Below are 23,653 nucleotides of genomic sequence, written 5' to 3' on the forward strand. Positions count from 1 at the left end.
TACATGTCTTTCTCTGATTGACTGTTGAATCACAGATCTGTACCTCTGAAACAAATAATACAATATATGTAAAAAAAAAAAAAAGAAGAAGAAGAAGATAGCAGGGGGGAAGAATGAAGGGGGGGAAATCGGAGGGGGGGGACAAACCATGAGAGACGATGGACCCTGAAAAAAAACTGAGGGTTCTAGAGGGGAGGGGGGTGGGAGAATGGGTTAGCCTGGTGATGGGTATTAAAGAGGGCACGCTCTGCATGGAGCACTGAGTGTTATATGCAAACAATAAATCATGGAACACTACATCCAAAACTAATAATGTAATATATGGTGATCAACATAACAATAAAAATTTTAAAAAATTAAACTCTTTGGGGTGTTCTCACCTTATTTTTAAATAAATATATCTACTACTGTAATGTCAAGTTTTCACCTTCAGTTTGAATAAAGAAATATTGAGCACTAAGCCATAAATTGAGCAATGCTGGTTATGTTGGTCTTTTTGCTATGATCCATTAATTGAACAAATATTGAGTACCCACTTGCTATCATAACACTTAGAATTGAGAATGCAGAACTGAAAAAAAAAGATAACATGACAGTTTGCTCTCATAAAGTTTGCCATCCAATAAAGAAGACATAATCAGAACTAATGGTTGTCCACATTTTTCACCCCACATTATCTATTTTCCTGAGTTCAAGGGTCAATTCCTACAAAGCACCCACCCCTCACCTTCAAACACTGAGATAGGATTGATCATGTCCAATCTTAAACTTCAACGCCATTTGAAGTTGAAGTATCATAAATTTCCTTTATGATACTTACAATTCTGGAACATTATAGTCATTTATTCATTTCTCTTTTAATTGACCTCATCATTTACAGTAAGTCCCACATTTTAATGACCTCTGATTTCCAACATAGTGTAATGCCTGAAAAGTAACAGTTACCCAAATGCATCTGTTATTTAGGCCTTAGTAAAGCTGGTATAGAGGAGAACACTGAAGTTCTTTTGTATGACAATAAATAAGTTTATATTACCATAGTTTAAAACAGAATTGTTCTTCCTAAGATACATAATGCATTCAAAGTTTGGTAAACAGATTTTTAGATATAGAGAACCAGGTAAGTATCAGATTCAGTGCCTGGTCCAAAGTAATAAACCAAGTTTAGAAACAAGACACCCTGACTCAAAATTATGTATTTTGCACATAATTAAGGGGTGGGTGGAATCCAAATTTGGATATAGGCCAAAGGGATTGTGATTGTTCTTTCAGTTTCTGCTGGATGTTATCTAGCAGAACCAAATAAGGATTATCTCATTCTCTAGGGGTATGTACCTTTGTTTGATTTTCTATTCATTGGTATTTACTTGTAGCAAAGTAACTGATTCATGCCCAATAGTAATAAAAATGACCTTTTCTAGTAGAAAGAGAACTATAAAAGTTATGGCTTATAACATTAACTGTAAATGTATTTAAAAATATTTGTGTGCCATTTTTTTGAGTACACAATGTTAACATTAGTTTCAGATGCGCAAGCTAGTGATTCAACTTCTCTATACATTATGCAATGCTCACCAAGTGTAGCTACCACCTGTCACCATACAAAGCTATTACAATATCACAGACTTTATTCACTACTCTGTTTCATTTCAATGTACTTGTATGTATCTCAGCTCCTCAATATTTGAACCAGCTTTACCATATTACTAGTTTACTCAATGACTTGATAAAAGGTTGACATGTTTACTGTTTATATATATCAGAGTTGTGCTTCTAACTCTTCGAGATTTATATTTTAACATCACATTTAGTGTTGATTTGTCTGTCCCGAAACTCCTTCCTTCTTTGAGTCACTGCTCCTTCCCCACCCAATCTTGTGAATGCAGAACAAAGAGGAGCTTCTGCCTTCCTGGTATCCTTCATCCCTGGCCATAACTTTAACATGTTCTGGGACATTGCAGTCATACTACCACAGTTATTATCTAATAGTACCTTAGTATTTGCTAAATATTGTCAACTAATGTCTAATAGTGTCTTAATTTGTCCTTCCTCATGTTTGTTTGTTTGTTTGTTTGTTTTTCATTTTAGGAGGTAAAGGAAAAGGTAGATTTGGGTAATAGAGCTAGCTGAATAAGAATCAACTGATAACCTGATTCTCTCCCCACAATGAGAAGCAGAGGAGAGAAAAAGAGAAATAATGGATTTTGATGTTTTCTCTAAGTTACCGCATTAAATTTTGCTTGAAATACATTATTTTTAGCCCTCCCAAGTGAGGGCAAAATTATGTTTCTGCTTAAGGGGGTTTGATTTGTTTCTCTATTTTTTTCATAACCAAAGAATCCTAACTAGAGGATTAAGCAATGGAAATATTGAAACACGGATTTAGAAAAGAAATAAAGTAAATAGTGACATAATTTACATGAAATAATAAAGGCCTAAGAAAAAGAATCATAGTAAACTCTAACTTACTGTAATTATAATACTTTGAGGAAATATTCAAAATGCACATTTTATAATACTGATTTTTTATTGGAATCTCTTCAGTCCAAAGGTAAAATCATAGATGAGACTGTCTTAACAACTCACAGTACTAGAAAATTTTACTGAGAATTAGAAAACCTAATAATGATAGCAGAAATCAAAACAACATGTGCTATTACTCATATCTATGACTTAACTTATAAGTGGAAGTTTGTACCTCTTAATCCCTTTTATCTTTTTCACCCATCCTCCCACTCATCACCCTGCTGGCAACCAGCACAGGGATTGTAATCAATAATACTGTAATAACTTGTATGTGACAGATGGTGACTACAATTATCATGGTGAACATTGAGTAATGCATAGAATTGTTGAATCAATATGCTGAACACAGGAAACTAATAAAGCATTGTATGCCAATTACAGTTCAATAATAAAAAAAGCATGTGCTGTAACAGTTGACAGCTCAGGAATTTTCATGTTTGTTGAAGATCTTAACATGGGAAGCTAAGTTGAAAGATTGACATTTTGAATGAAAATATATCCAGTCATCCTAATAATTGAGTAGGAAACTTTTGAAGCTTTTGAAGCTATAGTAATACAGATTTATTTAGAAAATATTTGCTAGAGTGTCAAGTAAAAATAAAAAATTGTTACTGTTTAAAATTATCATGAAGTCATATTTTGTGCTTTTAAAGGACCATTTTCCTTTTATTACAAAACTGAGAGAATAAAGGATGGTACCTAAAATTTATTTATAGTACATTTTCTTTCACCTGAGAAAAAGGATGACAAATTTTACCTGAAAAAAAAAAAAGATTCAATAAATGAGGGTTTTTTTTTTTTCCCCTTAGAATATTGTAGATGCTAGAGCCTTAGTAACTGCCCTCCATCCTCTTCTTTGGGCCACAGGGGAATCCTTTTATACTCATTACAAAGAGTACATGCTGGAACTGTCTTCTTTGCCCTTATTTGTGGCTTTTTATCAAATAATCTACATAGGCTTTCCTACTAAATAATAGTAGAGCCGGAAGTAGAGGGTGAAGGAAAGGTTTCAATCTCTGAAATCTTTAAGTCTGGTGTTCTTTTTCTCATTATCATAAAACATTTGCAGACTCTTAAATTGAATGCAATCCTCTTAAGACTTTGGCATAAATATCTTCTAAAATACTTTAATTATATTATAGTGATTACTTTATATGTATGACTTGCACTACATTTCATTACATTTCTAGAGAGCAAAGACAAGATAGTATTCATCATTTTTATCCACAGGGCCAAGCACTGTATTATAAAAAGGATTAAATACATCTATCATCTATCTATACTTAATTACTTAATTTACATGACAGTTCCTCAATTTACTTTTCCATGACAGAGTTTTAAATAAATACAGTGAATTGATATTTAATGCCAAACGATATGCTTAACATTTTTTCAGGCATACTATTTGATAGATGATAGACTGTTGATACAGTATTGCATAATTTTAAAAAGAGATAATTTTACTACTTCTTAGAAGTTTTTAAACCATTGCCACTCTGGTATATTTCCTAGATGTTTTTCAACTTGCCTCTGAGAGCTGTGCAGGCTAACTCGAGGGTATGTAGACCCATCATTTGGCCTTATTGATGGTCTTTTCAAAAGCTCAGGCTTATTAAACTTCTTTATTGGGGGTATTGTTTTCCTGTGTTTCTTCTCTTACTCTGTTGGTAGGAATGCAAGTTGGTACAGCCACTTTGAAAAACAGTGTGGAGGTGCCTCAGAAAATTAAAAATAGAGCTACCCTATGACCCAGCAATTGCACTACTTGGTATTTACCCCAAAGACACAGATGTAGTGAAAAGAAGGGCCATATGCACCCCAATGTTCATAGCAACAATGTCCACAATAGCCAAACTGTGGAAGGAGCTGAAATGCCCTTCAACAGATGAATGGATAAAGAAGATGTGGTCCCTATATACAATGGAATATTATTCAGCCATCAGAAAGGATGAACACCCAACTTTTGCATCAACATGGATAGGACTGGAGGAGATTATGCTAAATGAAATAAGTCAAGCAGAGAAAGTCAATTATATAGTTTCACTTATTTGTGGAATATAAGGAATAGCATGGAGGACATTAGGAGAAGGAAGGGAAAAACGAAGGGGGGAAAATCAGAGGGGGAGAGGAACCATGAGAGACTGGACTCTGAGAAACAAACTGAAGGTTTTAGAGGGGAGCGGGGTGGGGGGATGGGCTAGCCCAGTGATGGGTATGAAGGAGGGCACGTATTGCATGGAGCACTGGGTGTTATATGCAAACAATGAATAATGGAACACTACATCAAAAACTAATGATGTACTGTATGGTCACTAACATAATAAAATAATAAAAAAGTTTTCCTGTTTTTCTGATAATGCTTAATACTCTTAGAATCCACAAAAAATATATATCCTAAAAATTTTAACCTCCTTCTAATAGTTTTATCTTTTATCTATTTTCATTTCTCAGAGGTTAAAATTTTGTCTTTCTATTATATATGAGTATGTATTACTTACCTTAAAATATTCACTATAGAATAGAATAGATTATCGAATCAGAAACATATGGCTACTCACTATAAAAATATAAATGCTTCATTATATAATTTGGTTTTTGCACATTATTTGATTCTGTTTTATAGTGGTAACTATATTCCTCTAAACACATAGCATATATATCCTTTCTAGCTCACAGCACTTTCTACATCTACATGGTGCTTAACGTATTGCAACCAAGTATATACATTAGCTCCTACCTGGATTTATAAGTGCTTTTCTTTGTTGTTGCATTCAATGTGTCAAGGATGAGAATATTTGATAAGACTAACACATGTCTTGGATTTTCTCTTATGCAATGATGAAAGTTACTTGTATAAATGTATATTTTCCTCTAAAAATAAACTAACCAGATCCTAGTAGCTCTACACCTGCCTTCTTGTATTTTCAAACTGACCATATTTTTATATTTCAAGTAAAACAAGTCAGTTGACAATCAAATATTTTGCATGAGAGTTTATTAAAAAATAAGCTGTTACTCTTGAGTGCAGGTATATTAGCCAATTTAAAGACAGTGAACAGATATTGCCATAATGTAGTCTCTCCAGTGCACAGAACTTTTCATAGGTGCCACTGGACTCAGATCCATAACAGATTGCATATACCCACCTGGTCTCTATCACAAATAAAACAACAGTTTAACATTGAGTAGATATGGCATTAGGTATAGAAAAGTCAGGTAACCCTTCAAGTGCAAGCAATTTACTCAAATTTGTGTAAGTCTATTAAAAGCTGTCACTCCAAAAAAAAAAAAAAGCCTATCTCAACTACTTCAGAAGCCTTAGAGCAATATATTGCTCTGGAATGAGCAACTGAAGTCAGTCCTGGTCCTGCCACTAGGTGTCACTTAACCTCCTGGACTGATTTCCTTCCTCTAAATTAAGCACTTTTGGCTCCCTTTTATCACTAATATTTATGATTATGTGTCTGGAGATAACAAACAGAAAATTGTCTTAAAAGTTCATTTCATTGGGTGGGTAAGTGGGCCCTCATTGTATCCGCTTTTGGCAAATTACACTGGTTGTTCTTATTGCCTGGAATTCTCCTCCCTCATAGGCTAGCTTTCTCAGCATTCTCAAGTCTTTGCTTATTTATCACCATCGAAATGAGGTCTGTTCTTACATAAAACTAACTTTCCCTCAATCTCTCTCTACCAATATTCCCTATTTACCCTACTCTATAATTTTTGTTGTTGTTCATGGCACTTCCTTTTTTTAAACTCACTATATTATTTATTTATTGTGCTCATATTGAAGTATCCATGTTCCCTCTGCTAGACCAGAAAGTCTCCAAGACAGGACTTTAAATCACTGGGGCATGCACAACACCTAGAACAGTGCCTGCACTTAGTTATCATTAAATATTTATGGAATGAATAAATTTCTTAGAGACCCATTTTGGCATATGTTAGTTAATCTGAAAACAAATTATGTGTCTTCAAGATAAAATACATGCTCTCTCAAAGCAAAAGAGATTGTAAAAAACTATAGAAAATATATAACTTGATGTGAATAAATAGAAATGGGAAAATTAGCTAATGCATATTTTCAATCTAAATTTTGGAAATAGAATCTTCTTTTTTACCCAAAGAAAACCCAGAATAAAAAACTAAGGCACAAAAGGAAAAAGGCAAAACTAAGTGAGGGTAAAAAAACAAAAATAACAACAACAAAACTCTCTTTGGGCTGGTGTGAGTGGAAGGCAAATCTCATCCATATCACCTTCACTCCAGCACCATCCTATCATTCAATGGGGTCCTTGCAATTTCTGAAAAAGTCTAGGATGCTAAGTCCCACAGTGTAAAATAGCCCATCATGAGAAGGATGTACTAAGGCTAGAACCGAAGTTGACTAAAATAATGATAGGATAGTTATCCAAAGTGAGATTTTGATGAGTCTTATATATCTGGTTCAGAGGATTATAACTTTAAAAAGCATAGGGAATTAGGGATGTGATTTAATCAATCATAGCAATCCAAGTGTCTGTAATATTCTAGAAATGTAGATAGCATTTGGTGGGAATACAAACTGGTACCACTACTCTGGAAAACAGTATGGAGGTTCCTCATTAAAAATAGAACTACCCTACAATCTAGCAATCACACTACTGGGTATTTGCCCAAAGAATACAAAAACACTAATTCAAAGGGAGACATGAACCCCAATGCATTATTTACAACAGCCAAGATATGAAAGCAGCCCAAGTGTCCATCAGCTGATGAATGGATAAAGAAGATGTGGTATATATATACAATGGAATATTATTCAGCCATAAAAAAATGAAATCTTGCCATTTGCAATGACACAGATGGAGTTAGAGATTATTACGCTAAGCAAAATAAGTCAGAGACAAATACCATATGATTTCACTCACATGTGGAATTTAAGAAACAAAACAAATGAGCAAAGGGAAAAAAAAAGAGAGACATCAAGAAACAGACTCTTGAGAACAAACTGATGGTTATCAGAGAGGAGGGGTGTGTGGGGGGATGGGTTAAATAGGTGATGAGGATTAAGGAGTGCACTTGTCATAATGATGTATGGAATTATTGAGTCACTATATTGTATACCTCAAACTAATATAACATTATGTTAACTAACTAGAGTTAAAATAAAAACTTAAATAAATTAATGAGGTATCCATGAAAGTTTAGGCAACACTGTTTACATGGAGATTGTATACTATGTATTTCTAACCTTTTAAGGTGAGATATGCAGAAGAGAATCCGTCTTTCACTCATTTAGAGTACCACTAACCACATCCATGGCATGGTTCTCTATCAGAGCACAGTAACATAGTATCAGCAACAGACTCAAAATTTTATCTCAAGTCTTAGTCCTAATGTTACCAAATAAATAGGTACTTTCCAGCCTTTGAACCTCCAGATCACTTACAAATAAACTGACACAGAGACCAAGACTAATTCATATTTCCTATAGAGCACATACACTTGCAATGAGAATTTTCTTCTCCGACCTTTCTATTAGCATTTGCTTGGTCTAAACACATACAAATGAGCTGTGACTGCTAACTACAGTTTGGCTATCTCTGTGGGCCACTGAGTGATTGATTCAGTTTCAAAACTTGTATAGATTGTGTGGCATGACCAATATAAAACCTTAATTACCTACTGTGGCACTGAACCAAAACAGTTCTGATGGTTCAATGCAGTTAAGCAAAAAGTGTTGCACTTGAATATTTTTTAGAAGATATGGCAACGTTATTTTTATTGATAGCTCTTTTAATACAATGAGGTCAATTTTGTCAATTGTCATTCAACTCATAAAATTCACAGTGTGAGAAATCACCAGACCTTACACTAAAACAGAAAATGTTAATGATTAACAGTCACATCAGAATCTTCTCTAATCTATGTGCAAGTAAAGTAACTGCAAAATGGAATACTGATGAGAATTCCCTGTTCAAGAAGTCAATTGATTCCTTTCATACTCCCTCAATGGTTTATGTAAAACTCAAAACTCAGCTTCTTGTATAGTTCAAGGGCATACAATTGACACATACAGCATTTCAAGTAAAGTTTAATTTTTCTAATACATATATTTAAAGATAACACTCTAATTATAGCATCCCTATTTATTAATATAAACTGATAATGTAACAAGTCTGTACATATATTGTTAATAGTTAAATTGTTTTTATATATATGTTGTTTAAATTCAGAAATTATAATGGCCAAAAACCAGGGAGGAAATAAAAAAACATGTTTACCAGAGAAATGGATAAAGAAATACTATAAGCATATAATGAAGATACACTTTACAATTAAAAATTAATGGACTACTGATAATATATAACAACTTGGATGAATCTCAGTATCATTAATGAAGGAAAAAGAAGTCAGTCAAAAAAAGAAACAGCACAATTTCATCAAAATAAAATTTTTACAAAAGGCAAACCCAACCTACAGCAATAGAAAGTAGATCAAGTTTTGCTATGGTTAGTTTTATTGTAAAGGAGATTGAAAATCTTTTTAAGCCATTGATGGAAATATCCTGTATCTTAATTTTGGTTGCCATCCTATGGGTTTATACATTTGTCAAAACTTACAGCAATATAGTTTTAAAACTCTGCCCAAATTTTACTGGGTATAAATTAAGCCTGAAATATGATAAGCACAGTAAATACAAACATTGTTAACATTGTACTGAAAGTCTTCTGTGGATTTGGGGGACTTTACACAGAATGAGCATAAAATCTTGCTGAAAAGTATTTTTATCTGTCCTCAAAGTTCTACTCTTTCTGAAAATCCCCAAATCACTCCTTTTTTCTCTAAAATTCTTTTTCAAAAGCATTCTTATCTCTTTATTATTCATCACCTCTCTTAAACCCCAGACCCAACCTTTCTTAAGAACTCAACTTTTCATTGTCTGAAGTAAACTAGAAATTTTTTGGTTTCTTCTGATTGCCAGGAAACCCACAAAAAAATGTAAGATTAAAAAAAGAAGAGGGGTGCCTGGGTGTCTCAGTCGGTTAAGCACCTGACTCTTGGTTTCAGCTCAGGTCATGACTTCAGGGTCATGACATCGAGCCCCAAGTCAGGCTCTGTGCTCAGTGAGGAGTCTGCTTGAGATTCTCTCCCTTTTCTTCTCCCTCTAACCCTCCCCCGCCCCCGTACACATGCATGCTCTCTCTCTCTACCTCTCTCTCAAATAAAATCTTAAAAAAAAAGAGAAGAAAAAAAGATGAAAAAAGAAAAATGAGTATACAGCTTAATATTTTATTTTTAAATAATTATCATTGTGTTATTTTTACCATTATTCTTAATTAAAATATAGGATGCATTCATTTTCTTTGATAAAATATATAAACATAAGAAACATGGCAAGGCAATCATTCATTGTTAGAACTTTTCTATATTGTCCCCCACCCCCTTTTCTATAACCTGAGACTTTCTTATTGGGGGAAAGTTTTTCTGTTTATATTTATCTCACCAAACCTTATTACCAGTAAATAGATAAATAAATAATAAATGTCACCCTGGGAATTATTTCAGGAGGTCCTCACCATCCTCTCACACACCTGCCTCTAACACACAGCTAGAAATAATTTTGCTTAATTTATCAATTGCAACTCTATTACAATACTAATCAGAGATTACCTAATCAGAGATTACCTAAATTAGAGTAGTTAAAACTAATGTACCATGGGTTCTGGCCATGTTGAAGCTGAGGCTTAGATATATGAATGACCCAAATCTGATCACACATTCTGATTTGTATGGGTGAAAAAAAAGAGTCTGGCAATACTGTCTGCTACTTAAATATAGACAGGTAAGATAGATTAATGCAATGGAAAGAGAGTTGCCAGTAAGGATGATAGGACTCATAAACAACAACAGAAAATCACTTAAACTGGGAACTCTGGCATGACTCAGAAGACTTAGCAAAACCATGTAAGAGATAGATTGTTGCAGATTTCTATCAGCATATCTGATATAGGGTGCTAATTTTAGCATACACTTTTCTTACATCAATGCTGTAAAACTTACACAGTTATTTTTGCTCTAAGTAGATAATTATCTTTCAAGGAGATTAAAAATGTGAAAATGTTTTTTATATTTACCCACATATTTTCCACCTCTGACTCTTTATTTGCATAGAGCCACAATTCCATTTGATTATTTTTGTTCGAGCTGAATAACTTCTTTTAACATTTCTCATAGTTCAGATCTAGTGGTCAAAGTGGATTCTGTCAACTTTTATTTGATATTTTATTATTTTATTTTTACATATTTTTATTTGCATATAGAAATCTAGGTTGACTTTTTCCCCCCTCCATCTCCATGTGCCTCAGTTTTTAAAAACTTTATTTTGAAATAATTATGGATTCAAGGGAAGTAACCAACAAATGCGCAGCAAGGTCTCATGCATCCTTCATTCAGGATCTACAAATGTTAACATCTTGCACGTCTACAGTAGAACATCAAAGCCAGGGAATCCACACAGTGTATTGAGATTTCATTTGTTGCATAGTAAATCGTGTGTGGGAGAGGGGAGCGAGGGGGATCTGCTATTCTATGTGTGGCTTCATGTAACTACCACCACAATTACGATATCAATCTATCATCATCGAATCCTCCCTCATGATTTTTCTTCATAGGCATCCCCACCGACCCCCAACTCTAACCCCTAACAACCACAAATATGCTTTCCTTTTCTATAATATCACTTCATGAATACTATATAAATGGAATCGTATAGTATGTATTTATTTGAAATTATTTTTCACACATCATAATTCCCTAAGATTCATCTAACTTGTTATGTGTTTTAAAAGTTAGTTCCTATCTAACTGTTGAGCACCATTCCATAATGTGTTTGTACCATATGTTTGTTAAACCATAGAATACTAGGTAAGTTTTGGCTTTTTCCTCAATCTTTAAGTACTTCAAATATGCCATTCTATTGTTTTCTGGATATAGTAGCATTGATTCTGATAAGAATATTTAGTTTTTGTTACCTGTTTCTGAACATAATGTGCCTTTAATGTTTTCTGTTTAATGGTTATAAAAAAAAAATACTCTTTATCAGTGGTTTCCTAGAACTCATTTATGATATGTATTGTGTGTGTGTGTGTGTGTTCATTTCTTAAAAATATTTATCTGGCCATGGGATTTACTATCTAAAATAGAATTAAACGTTTAAAGTTTTCATCTAATTTGGAAACTTTTTGGTGATTATTTTGCAAATATGTTTTCTTCCTCCCTCATCTTTCCTGAATTCCAGTAACACATGCATTAGAACACTTAATAATGTTGCACAAGTCACCAAAGCTGTTATTTATGTTTTCAGCATTAAGATCAGGTAATCATTTTCTAGGATTTGGATAATTTTTATTTATAGATATTCAATTTCACTGATATTTACTCTATTGTGTCTACTCTAATACCACCAGATAATTTTTACTTCAGATATTTGGTTCTTTTCTTTATGTCCATTTCTCTCATTATATTTATTGTTTTCTTTAAACCTTTGAGCACATTTATAATCTTTATGAATTTATGATTATGAATCACGTCTCTATTTTTTTTCATTTAAGGGACATGTTTTTCTGCTTAACTGTCTGATTAATTTTGTTAGAGAATATTCTTAAATTTACATTTTCAAAAGCTTAAGAAAAAAAACAAAGGGTGTCTAATTTTGTTCTGGCAGATTTATTTACAGAGCAGTAGAATGTTTTACTGCTTATTTATACACATATTTTAGGGTAGTTCTGAAGCAAAGTCTATAGTGAATGTTTCTGATGTCTAGTGTATACCCTATATATTCATAAAATTGTTCTACTCTGGCTGGCATGAACTTGAATGATTCACAAGCCTCTTGATTGAATTGCTTGATTCATGGTTTTCTAGCAATTATTCTTTCCTGCATTTGTTCTTTGCCTGAATTCATGGAATTTTACCCGGTGGATATACAGATTGATATTCAAAGACTCAAAAGGATGCTTTACTGATTTCTACAGTTCTTTCTCTGCATATTCCTACTTCTCAACACTTTGCCCTGAAAATTCTAATTGGGTTTCCCCCTTGAACACTGTTCTTTATCTCTTCAATTCAAGAAGACTGCTGGGCTCTGTCTTTTCCCCCTTTCCAGCTCTGGAATCTGGAAATTGTCTCCAGGTAAAAAGCCAAGGACATTTGTTTTCAACATTTGTTTTCCTTCTCTCAGTAATACATCACAGTTCTTTATAGACTCTTGTTCAATGTTTGAAAGCCATCATCTGAAAGTTGCAGTTTTGTAGATTTTTATAATAAGAGGATAGGCATTATTTATATTTATACCTTAAAAATCAGATTTGCATTTCCCTTGAGGGCATTTCTTTACTGCAGTGGGTTCACACAAAAAGGTAACTAAATTTATCTTCATTATAATAATTAGTAGCAGTAATATAATAACTAGTAGCAGTGATCTAATAACCAGTAATAACTGCTGCCAATATAATCATTATTTATACTAAGCCATTGGCAAATTATACTTAATCTTCTTGGTGACATTTTGATTACTATAATATTGTAGTCTTTCCAAGGATGGAGATACTGATGCTCAGGTTACTGAGAAGACTTTTATGTCACATACCTAAGAAATAGCAGCATTGCAATTTATTCATTCTTTTATTCAGCAATTATTCTTGCATGACTACCAAGCTAGACATGAGGAATACAGCAATAAAACAAAAGCTCATTGACCCACAATCTAGTGGCCATGGAGAAAAAGGAGTAATATTAATAAGTAAAATATATATTATAGATATGGTAAGTTCAACAAGAAAATAAAGCAGGATGATAGCATACATAGTATTTGAAGGTAATTACAATTCAGATAATGTAGCCACAGGTTGCTCTGTGAAAATGTCTTTTGAGTTAAGATATGAAGTAGATGAGGAAGCCTGAGGAAAAAGTAGTAGGGGACGTGATCAAAAAGTTAGAGATGGGGTGGAGGGAGCACACCTTATAGAACCTTATAAATTTTGGCATTTACTGTAGTGAACAGGAATCCTCACTGGAATGTTTTCTACAGAGAAGAAAAAAAAATGACTTTGTTTTAAAAAATCACTCTAGATGCAGTGTTAAAAACGTACCTAAGGGGACAGACACTGAAGCAGGGAAAATTGTAAGAGGCTATTGTAATAAACCAGGTTTGAGAAGATTGGACTTTGTACCACAGTAATAATAGGAAAAGTGTCAAAGAGTGCTCCAATTACAGGTGTATTTTCAACCCTGATATTCAAAGTCAGGCCTACCTTATTCCAAAATCTATGTGGCTTTTAATTTTCTACCCAACAGAATTTCCCTCTAATTACTTAACACAGTACTCCTAGTGCACAAGTACCTAGTGTAAAACCTGACTTTATTATTTATGAATTTTAAAATTCTCTAGAGTAAATGTTTTTTTTTCCAAATAGAAACAATAAGCTTTGTGATACACACATGTGTAAAATTGATAATAACTAAAATCAAAGGTCACCATGCTTCAAAAATTGTTACTGCAAAAAAAAAGTCTATGCAAATGAGAAAGCAAACTAGTTGGAGACAAGCAGTAAAAGTGGGTTAGGAAAGCAAGGCATGTCTAAGAGTACATATGTGGTAAAATAAGAATGAGTAGTGTTGAGAATCTAGAGACAAAGAGTACATATATATGATATAATGCCCTAACATCTAAGAAGGAGGTAGTTTCTGAAAAGGAAAAAGAAGCCAGTATGTTTATGTTTAGTTTATCCTCTGCAACATACCTTCTATCATTTGAAACATGGTAAATAAAGACTTAGCCAGGATGATGAACAGGAAAAATGTGTTCTTGTTTACAATATGAAAAAAAAAAAAGAGGTTGTTGGTAAAGTTGTAGGAATAATTTTGCTGAGACCTTGAAATTATATGTGCAGACTGGAGGTATCGCAAAAACTGAGGCAAAGAAATATTATGTGACTGATTCATTTATCCCAACCTGTCTGATGTCTTCTTTTCTGATAAACAAGACTGGTCCAAACATCTTCTCATTTTTTTTTTCCTGATAATCTTCATCTGTACATTGAAATCCTCTACTAAAACTCTACCAATATTTTATGAAGTAGCTCTTCCTGCTCACAAATAGAAGATGGAGTGACAGATCATGCTGTTACCACAGTCAAAACTAAAATATATAAAAAGTGTGATCTGTTCTCTTGGAGTCAGACCTTGCCAATACGATACATAATTCTGTGATTAGCTAAAATAATGCATATGATGCTCCTCCTGGAAAAGTCTTCCGCTACTATAGAGTAGTGTTAGAGTAATTCAGTCCATGATATGGGTCTTTTTTTATATTTTATAAAGACAAATTTGCATTTGTAAAATTCATACTTTTTATTCACTAGTCTGCATCTATTATGTGATTCCACCTAAATTCCTACTAGCATGATGGTGTGACTCATTATATTAATTATCCTTCATATTTCTCAGTAAGTCTGTGTAAATAATTAAAGGGAATCCTTATGTCAAATCATATTAGTGAAGTAATATAGCAAACATTTCTCATAGCAAATCCACAAAGCTCATGGATTAACTATTTATGTCTCCATCTCAAGAAATGTGATAGCATGTGTTATAGGTAACAGTTGTATTTATTATTACCTATTCTGCGGCAAGCATTTTGACAAGTAATTTATATTCATTTTATGTGGCAACTCATTTAATTCACTTAATTCTTCTGTGATGGTTAATTTACTGTATCAATTTGACTGTATCCAGATAATTTGGAAAACACTATTTTTGAATATATCTGTGAGGATGTCTGAATGGTACACTGAGTAAGGGACATCACTCTTACCAATTCAGGTGGGCATCATCTAATCCAGTATTGGTCTGAATAGAGCAAAAAGGTGGAGGATGAGTCAATTCATGATCTTTGTTTGATGTACGATACCCATCTTCTCCTGCCCTTGGACATCAGTGCACCTGGTTCCCAGGTTCTCAAAATCAGATTGAATCATACCACTGGGTTTCCTGGTTTTCTAGCTTGCAGATGTCAGATTGTGGGACTTCTTGGACTCTATAACCATGTGTACCAATTCCTATAATAAATCACTTCTTACATATATCTGTAGATCTTATTGGTTCTGTTTCTCTGGAAAACCCTAATACATCTCCCAACAACCCAATAATAAATGTACTGTATGTGTATGTGTGTATATGTTTGTGTGTGTATATATGTATATGTTTGTTGTATATATGTGTGTATATATATATATATATATATTTGTTGTTGATGAAACTAAGAAAAAAATATTTGAATAAACTGTCTCACATCACCTAGCTAGTAAATGGTAAAGCTGGGAATGGACCATAGAATTTGCTGAAGGGTACAGCCATAGTCTTCTATAAACAAATCTTCTATTTGAATATACATTTACAAAATATATTAATACTTTGATTAAAAATTGTCTTAAAAAGTCATTTTCAACATTTTAATAGCAATTTGTCACTTTAATTACTCACTTATTTATAACAAATTTTAAGCAATATACCTTAATATTACTATGTATAAATTTTCAAATTCTTATTTTATGTGAATATATACAACAGAAACTTTGGAAAATCTATTGTATTAGATAGGACTATATAGTGCTTTATAATTTGGGCCTGGAACCAAGCATACCTGAATTTAAAGCAGAGCTCATAGACTTATTAAGTGTATGAATTTGGCCAGTGTCATACCCATTTAAGCCTATAAAATAGAGATAATATCTAACACAAAATTTTGCTGATAATATTAAAAGTGGTATCTCAAATAACTAAGATGATGTTTAGCTCCGAGTCAGTATACAATAAATGGTAAGCATTTTTCTTTCTATAGATAGCTGTATGTTTAGAAACATAAATTGCCACACATGCATGTAGAGATGGTTCTAAATTTAACCAAGAAAATTTCTGAGTATTTAATTGATTGTTTTCATAATTTATGCTGTCTCTACTTAATTAAAATGAAGACGTTTTGTCACACACATGAATGTAGTTTTTATGCTATATGCAAATAAGAAATGTAAGAATCCTACTGACCACTTTGTGAAAATTAAAATGATTAATGAGTTTCATTATTTCAATGTAGAAATTCAGCTGCAAAATATAATCACTTTCACTGCTATGTCAGTATATTATATCACTCTAATTTATGCAGTATATGCTTAGTTCCTGAACAAAAATAATTTAGCAGGATTTCTATATTGACAATCCTTATATTCAGTAAGGTATTCAAAATTTTGAACATTAATTTCTTGTGACTACTCTCTTACTTGAATGCCAGAGAGACTGTGAAAGACTTTTGCTTTAATTTATAAATCCTACTGATTTTTATACTATTGGAAGAATGAACATTTACATATGAGCTTATTATCATTCTTAAAATTACTGGTGACCAAAATTTGTTTTAGAATCCAAATTAAACCTTAGTTTTTCCATAATCCAATGGGGACATTTTCCTCTATCACTTCTACTACATCAGTTGCAAGCAGAAAGGAAGACAGTGTTGACAGTTTCCCCCTCAAAGTATATATCATTCGTACATATTTATTAAAAATAGTTAAGGACAATAAAAAATAGTATGTATAACACAATGTCCACAAATTTAATACTTAGATAAAATGGACCCATTCTGTGAAATACATATGCTACCAAAAATCATGCAATATATAATTGTATATTATATATAAGATATGTAATTGTAATAGTCTAATACCTATTGAAGAAATTGATTCAATAATGAATACACACTCTAAAAGAAATAACCAGGCCCAGATTGTTTTACAGTTTTAAAAAACAATTCAGAAGAAACTAATTATCAGAATCTCTTGCAAAAAATAGAAGCAGGGGGAACACTTCCTAACTCATTCCATGAAGTAAGCAAGAACCCAAATATATTACAAATGTATGAGATAATCTCACTGAAGAACGTAAGAAAAAAAGGTACTAAACTATGTTTGGAAATGAGTGGTTTGTAAAACAGAAAACAAAATAAACTGTGCATAAGCACTGTACTCTAGTTGATAAATGTAAATCCCAGAGGGTATAGAGTGACAATTCTGATACTACTATACATATAGACTATATACATATAGACTACATATACATATAGACTATTATACATATAGTCACAGCTATTCAATAATTTGAATAGCAAAATCAATAAAGTTGAATTGAATTATAACTCAAGATTTTAAATAAGTACACAAGTCCATAGCACTATACTCTAGTTGATAAAGTTAAACCACAAAATGTATAGATTGACAATTCTGATATTACTATACATATAGACCTATAGACACATTAAGTATATGTATGGCAGATGACTGGAGCCAGGTTTCTCACTGTTGAAGTGGGAAATTACAAATAAGCAAGGAGAGCGGACTAGAATGATTCATTTGGTAATAGACTCACTAGTGTTGGAGAAGTCATTCTGACCTCACTTTTAGCTTAATATCAATACTGATTGTTACATACAGATATATTGAAATATATGTATGTATATACACAGGTTAGTCCACACACACATTTCCTTGTTCTGCCAGCTGAGAAAACCTAAAAGCAATGACAACCACATGGCTAACAAGTACACCTAACAACTACATTTTGATTTCTAACATCATTCAATGAGTTCAAAAACAAACAAACAAATATTTTCCTTGGAGAAATGACTGATATCAGGATGAAGATAGGAAACATACAACATGAGTTTGGATAATCTTATAGTATCAGAAAGTAAGGAAGCACTCAGGGCAAAACAAAACAAACCCACAGGGATAAGAGATAATTGAAACATCTTCCAAAGGTCACAGCTATTCAATAATTTGAATAGCAAATCAATAAAGTTGCATTGAATTATAACTCAAGATTTTATATAAGTATACAAGTCCATACTAATATAAATAAATAACTTGAATAAAAAGAAGTATGTGGAGGAGAAAAGACAAATCTACAATATAGAAAAATTCTAAACAATTTACATAGGTATTCTGTCTTCAAGAAGGCAAAATTCCCTATTTTTCACATGTGGACTACACATGGTAATTTCCTTCCAGGGAGTATAGCATGAAAAGAAGTTAAAAAAAAGAAAAAAAAAAAAAAAGACTCCGTTACAGTAAAGAAGTTTGACAAATACCACTTCAGTCAAGTACTCAAAGAGATCATCAGTGGTACTAAGTAACATTTGATAGTGCATACCTTTGATATAATGTGATGAAAACAGCACATAACCTCTGTGTTTTTCCTCCCCAAAGCCATAAATTTAGATTCATAGAAAGAAAAACATCCGAAAAATCTCAATAGAAGGGCATTCTATAAAGTACCTGGCCAGTGCTCCTCCAAGCTGTCAAGGTCATTGAAAACAAGGAAGGTCTGGGAAACTTTCACCACCAAAAGTAGCCAGAGGAGAAATGATGAATGGATTTGAATGATGAATAAAGTAGTATTCTGGATGATCCTGGAAGCAAAACAGGACATTCAGTGAAATTTTTAAAAATCTGAATTAAGTATATTTAGTTAATAATGTATAAAGATTTATTAATTATTTGTAACAAATGTACCACACCATATGAATGTAATAATGTTAATAGTTTAAACTGTGTATAGCTTATGAGAGAACCCTGCACTATCTTCATAATTTTTTTATAAAACTAAAACTCTTCTAGAAAGTAAAGTTTATATAAAAAAAAGATTCTACATAACTATTTATACAGCAGCAAAGTGTTCACTGAATGGCTTTCCCACAATTTAAACACTCTGCTAATATTAAATATACAGATTTATTCTAAGTTTTATAATCCATTCATCCACTCAACAAATATGTGTTAAGGACCTCTTATGTGTCAGATGCTATAAAAAGATTTGAGATTCAGAAACAAGAACAACAATAAAAAGAAACGAACCCTTGTAATAACATGCTAATAATTAGTGAGGGAGAGAGGCATGAGACAACTAAATTTAAAGTGAAAAAAGGGGCAATCAAATAAAAATAAAAGCAGGTGTACAGTTGGCAGAGGAAGCTGTTTTAAAATAACAAACAATGAATCATGGAACACTACATCAAAAACTAATGATGTAATGTATGGTGATTAACATAACAATAAAAATTTAAAAAATAAAATAAAATAACAGCTTCATAATCTCCACCCTTTATGGATGAGAGAATGTAGAAATAAGAGAATGAAGACCTCTTAATATTTTCTTCCACTAACCCAGGAGAAAAACTATGGTGGTTTGGGATTTAAACCAGAATGGCAGCAGGGAACATAATAAGGAAGGACTGGTATTTTAATGAATTATTAGGGGAACCAAAATAATTCTTCATGATATGGATGTATGAGAGGGAAAGCTAAATCAAGATTATTCCTTTTTTCTCAATGAAGGCATTTTGTTGTAAAAAACTTCCCTCTTAGAACTTCTGCTGCATCACATACACTTTGGTATATCATGTTTCCATTTTCATTCGGATTTCTTCTTTTGATTTCTTCTTTCCCTCATTGGTTGTCAGGTGCATGCTATTGAATCTCTACATTTTTTTAAAAATTTCCAGCTTTATTCTTATAATCAATTTCTAGTTTCATGCCACTATAGTCAGAAAAGATGCTTGATAGTATTTAAGTCTTCTAAATTTGAGATTTGTTTTGTGGTCTAATATATGATCTATGCTGGAGAATGTTCCATGCCCACTTGAGAAGAGTATGTATTCTGCTGCTGTTGGATGGAACATTCTATGAATGTCTAAATCCATCTGGTTTAAAATATATACTGTCCTATTAAAACATGTCCAGAGAAACTGAATATACATTTTTTTTCCAAAGAAGACATACAAATGGACAAGTATATGAAAAAAAAAAAAAAAACAGTTGAATATCACTAATGACCAGGGAAATTCAAATTAAAACTTCGAGATATTATCTTAAACTTGTTAGAATGGATATCATCAAAAAGAGATAGCAAGTGCTGGTGAGAAAAGGGAATCCTTGTGCACTGTTGGTGGGAATGTAAATTTGCTTAGCCACTATGGGAAACAGTATAAAGGTTCTTCAAAATATTAAAAATAGAACTACCATATGATTCAGCATTCCCACTTCTGGGTATATAACCAAAGGCAATGAAAACAAGATATTGAAGAGATGTCTGCACCCCCATGTTCACTGATGCATTATTCACAATAGCCAGACATGGAAACAACCTAAGTGCCAGTCAGTGGATGAATGGATGAAGATGTGGTATATAAAACAATGGAACATTAATTAACCATGAGAAAGAAGGGCATCCTGTCATTTACAACAATATGGAGCTTGGGTTTATTATTCTAAGTGAAATAAGTCAGAGAAAGCCAAATTCTGTATGGTATCATTTATATGTGAAATCTAAAAATGTCCACCTCATAGAAATTGACTATGGTGGTGGTTATCAGGGGCTTGGGCTAGTGGAAGAGTGGAAATGTTGGTCAAAGAGTATAAAACTCTAGCCATAAGATTAATAAGTTCTGGAGATCTAATGTACGTCATAAAGATTATACTTAACAAGTTGCTAAGAGCATAGATACTAAATATTCTCACCCCAAAAAAGAAATGGTAATTAAGTGACATGATTCAGGTGTTAACTAATACTATGATGGTAAGCATTTTGCAATATATAAGTATATCAAGTCAACATGTTGTACACCTTAAACAATATTTAATGTAAATCATTTCTCAATGAAACTGGAGAAAAAAGTCTAAGGGCTAAGAAGTTAACGAGTTAAAAGAAAAAAGAATCTGTATTTGTGCATAAAGGTACTTAATATGCACAACTTTTAAGTATTTTAATACATTTAATTGTCCTTAAATGCAGAAACAAAAACTCCCACCAGTGAGATTATTTAATCTATTTGCCCAGAATTAGTGCATGCATTTGAATTAGGCAGCTGCATAAAATAAAAAGCCTACAGGAAAAGTGTAATTAATATATAAATGTTATATATGCATTGTGTAAATAAAGTATAACAGAAGTCCAGAAGTAAGTAGCAAAAGGCTCTACGGCTCCTCTGTGATTATCAAAAACACAGGCACTTTTGGTCTCACTGCTATAATATCCTAGGATTTACTGACTTTCATCTTCAAGTATAAGAAGGCTTTTCTCATGTCACATATATGTCCCAGGTTGCAAGAAGGAAGGACAAACAGAGAGGAGTACTTTCTAGGGAACTTTGCTAATACATTACCTTTAACAACCTTAACTAAAATCTCATCATCACGATTGCCTTCACACATTATTATTGAAAACTCTATCACATAACCAAACCTAGCTCAATCTGCTATACAACAGTACTACCTAAAATTTATTATACAGTATTGTGTACTTTAAAATAAAAGGGTAGATCTCATATTAAATATTCTAACCATACACAAGCACACAAGGAAATTTTGGGGGTTATGGGTATGTTTAGTATCTTGACAGTGGTAATAGTATCACAAGGCCAGATTAATCAAGATATATACATTAAATGCACACAATTTTTTATATATCAATTATACCTTCTAAAGGTTAAAATAAAACAGGTCTCTATGACATAAGATGCAAGAATATACAATGGGGAAAAGACAGTCTCTTTAATAAATGATGTTGGGACAACTGGACAGCTACATGCAAAAGAATGAAACTGGACTACTTTCTTACACCATACACAAAGATAAGCTTAAAAAGTATTAAAGACCCGTGTGAGTCCCAAAATCATAAAATTTCTAAGAGAAAGCATGGGCAGTAACCTCTTGGATATCAGCATTACCAACATATTTATGGTATGTCTCTTTAGGCAAGGGAATCAAAAGCAAAAATAAACTACTGGGACTACACCCAAATAAAAGGCTTTTGCACAGCACCAAAAACCATCAGCAAAAATAAAAGGTAACCCATTGAATGGGATAAGATATTTGCAAGTGATACATCTGATAAGGTGTTTAATATCCAAATTATATAAATAACTCATAGAAATCAACACCAAGAAAATCAAAATCCTATTAAAAAATAGGCAGGGGACCTGAATAAACATTTTTCCAAAAAAGACATACAGATAGTCTACAGACACATGAAAAGATGCTTAGCATCACTAATCATCAGGGAAATATACTAATAAAACCACAATGAGGTATCACTTCATACCAGTCAGAATATCTAGTAGCAAAAATCAAGAAATAACAAGTGTTGGCAAAGATGTAGAGAAAAGGAAACTTAACTCACTTTGTGTGGGAATGTAAATTGGTGCAATCACTGTGGGAAAAAGTATGGATTTTCCTCAAAATATGAAAAATAGAAATGCCATATGATCCAGTAACACCATTACTGGGTATTTATTCCCCAAAAATGAAGACACCAATCCAAAAGATATATGCATCCCTGTGTGTTGCAAGATTTTTATAATAAACAAAATATGGGAAGCAATCCAAGAGTCCATTTGATGAATTGATAAAGAAGATATGGTACACATTCATCCACACACATACATACACACACACAATTTAATATTACTTAGCCATTAAAAAAATGAGATCTTGCCATTTGCAATAATGTAGATGAATTATGCTAAGTGAGACTATTCAGAGGAAGGCAAATATTTTATGATTTCACTTATATGTAGAATCTAAAAAACAAATTACCAAAAAATACAGAAAACTGGTGGTTGCCAGAGGGGAGGAGGATGGGGGAGATGAGTGAAATAGGTGAAGGAGATTAAGAAGTAAACACTTCCAAATATAAGTAAGTCACAGAGATGAAAGGAAAAGCATACGGAATTTATCAATACTATTGAATAACCTTTTATGGTGACTACATGTATCATGGTGAGCATTGAGTAATCTATAAAATTATCTATGCATTATGTTGTACTCCTGAAACACAATAATGTATGTCAATTTAAAATAAATTTTAAAAAGTAGGTCTCTTAACTAGATGCATTGTTATTCATAAAAATTCTGAAAAAATGTTAAGGAGGAGGAAAGTGTCTCTTCAGTGGAGATTTATCAGTGTCTTCACTATTTGGTAACAATTAAAATTATTTTTAAAATATTTTACATGTATCTGTTATTTTATTTAATGT

The sequence above is a fragment of the Leptonychotes weddellii genome, chromosome 9, assembly GCF_054177405.1.
Source record: "Leptonychotes weddellii isolate Sample4059 chromosome 9, ASM5417740v2, whole genome shotgun sequence".
NCBI lineage: Eukaryota > Metazoa > Chordata > Mammalia > Carnivora > Phocidae > Leptonychotes > Leptonychotes weddellii.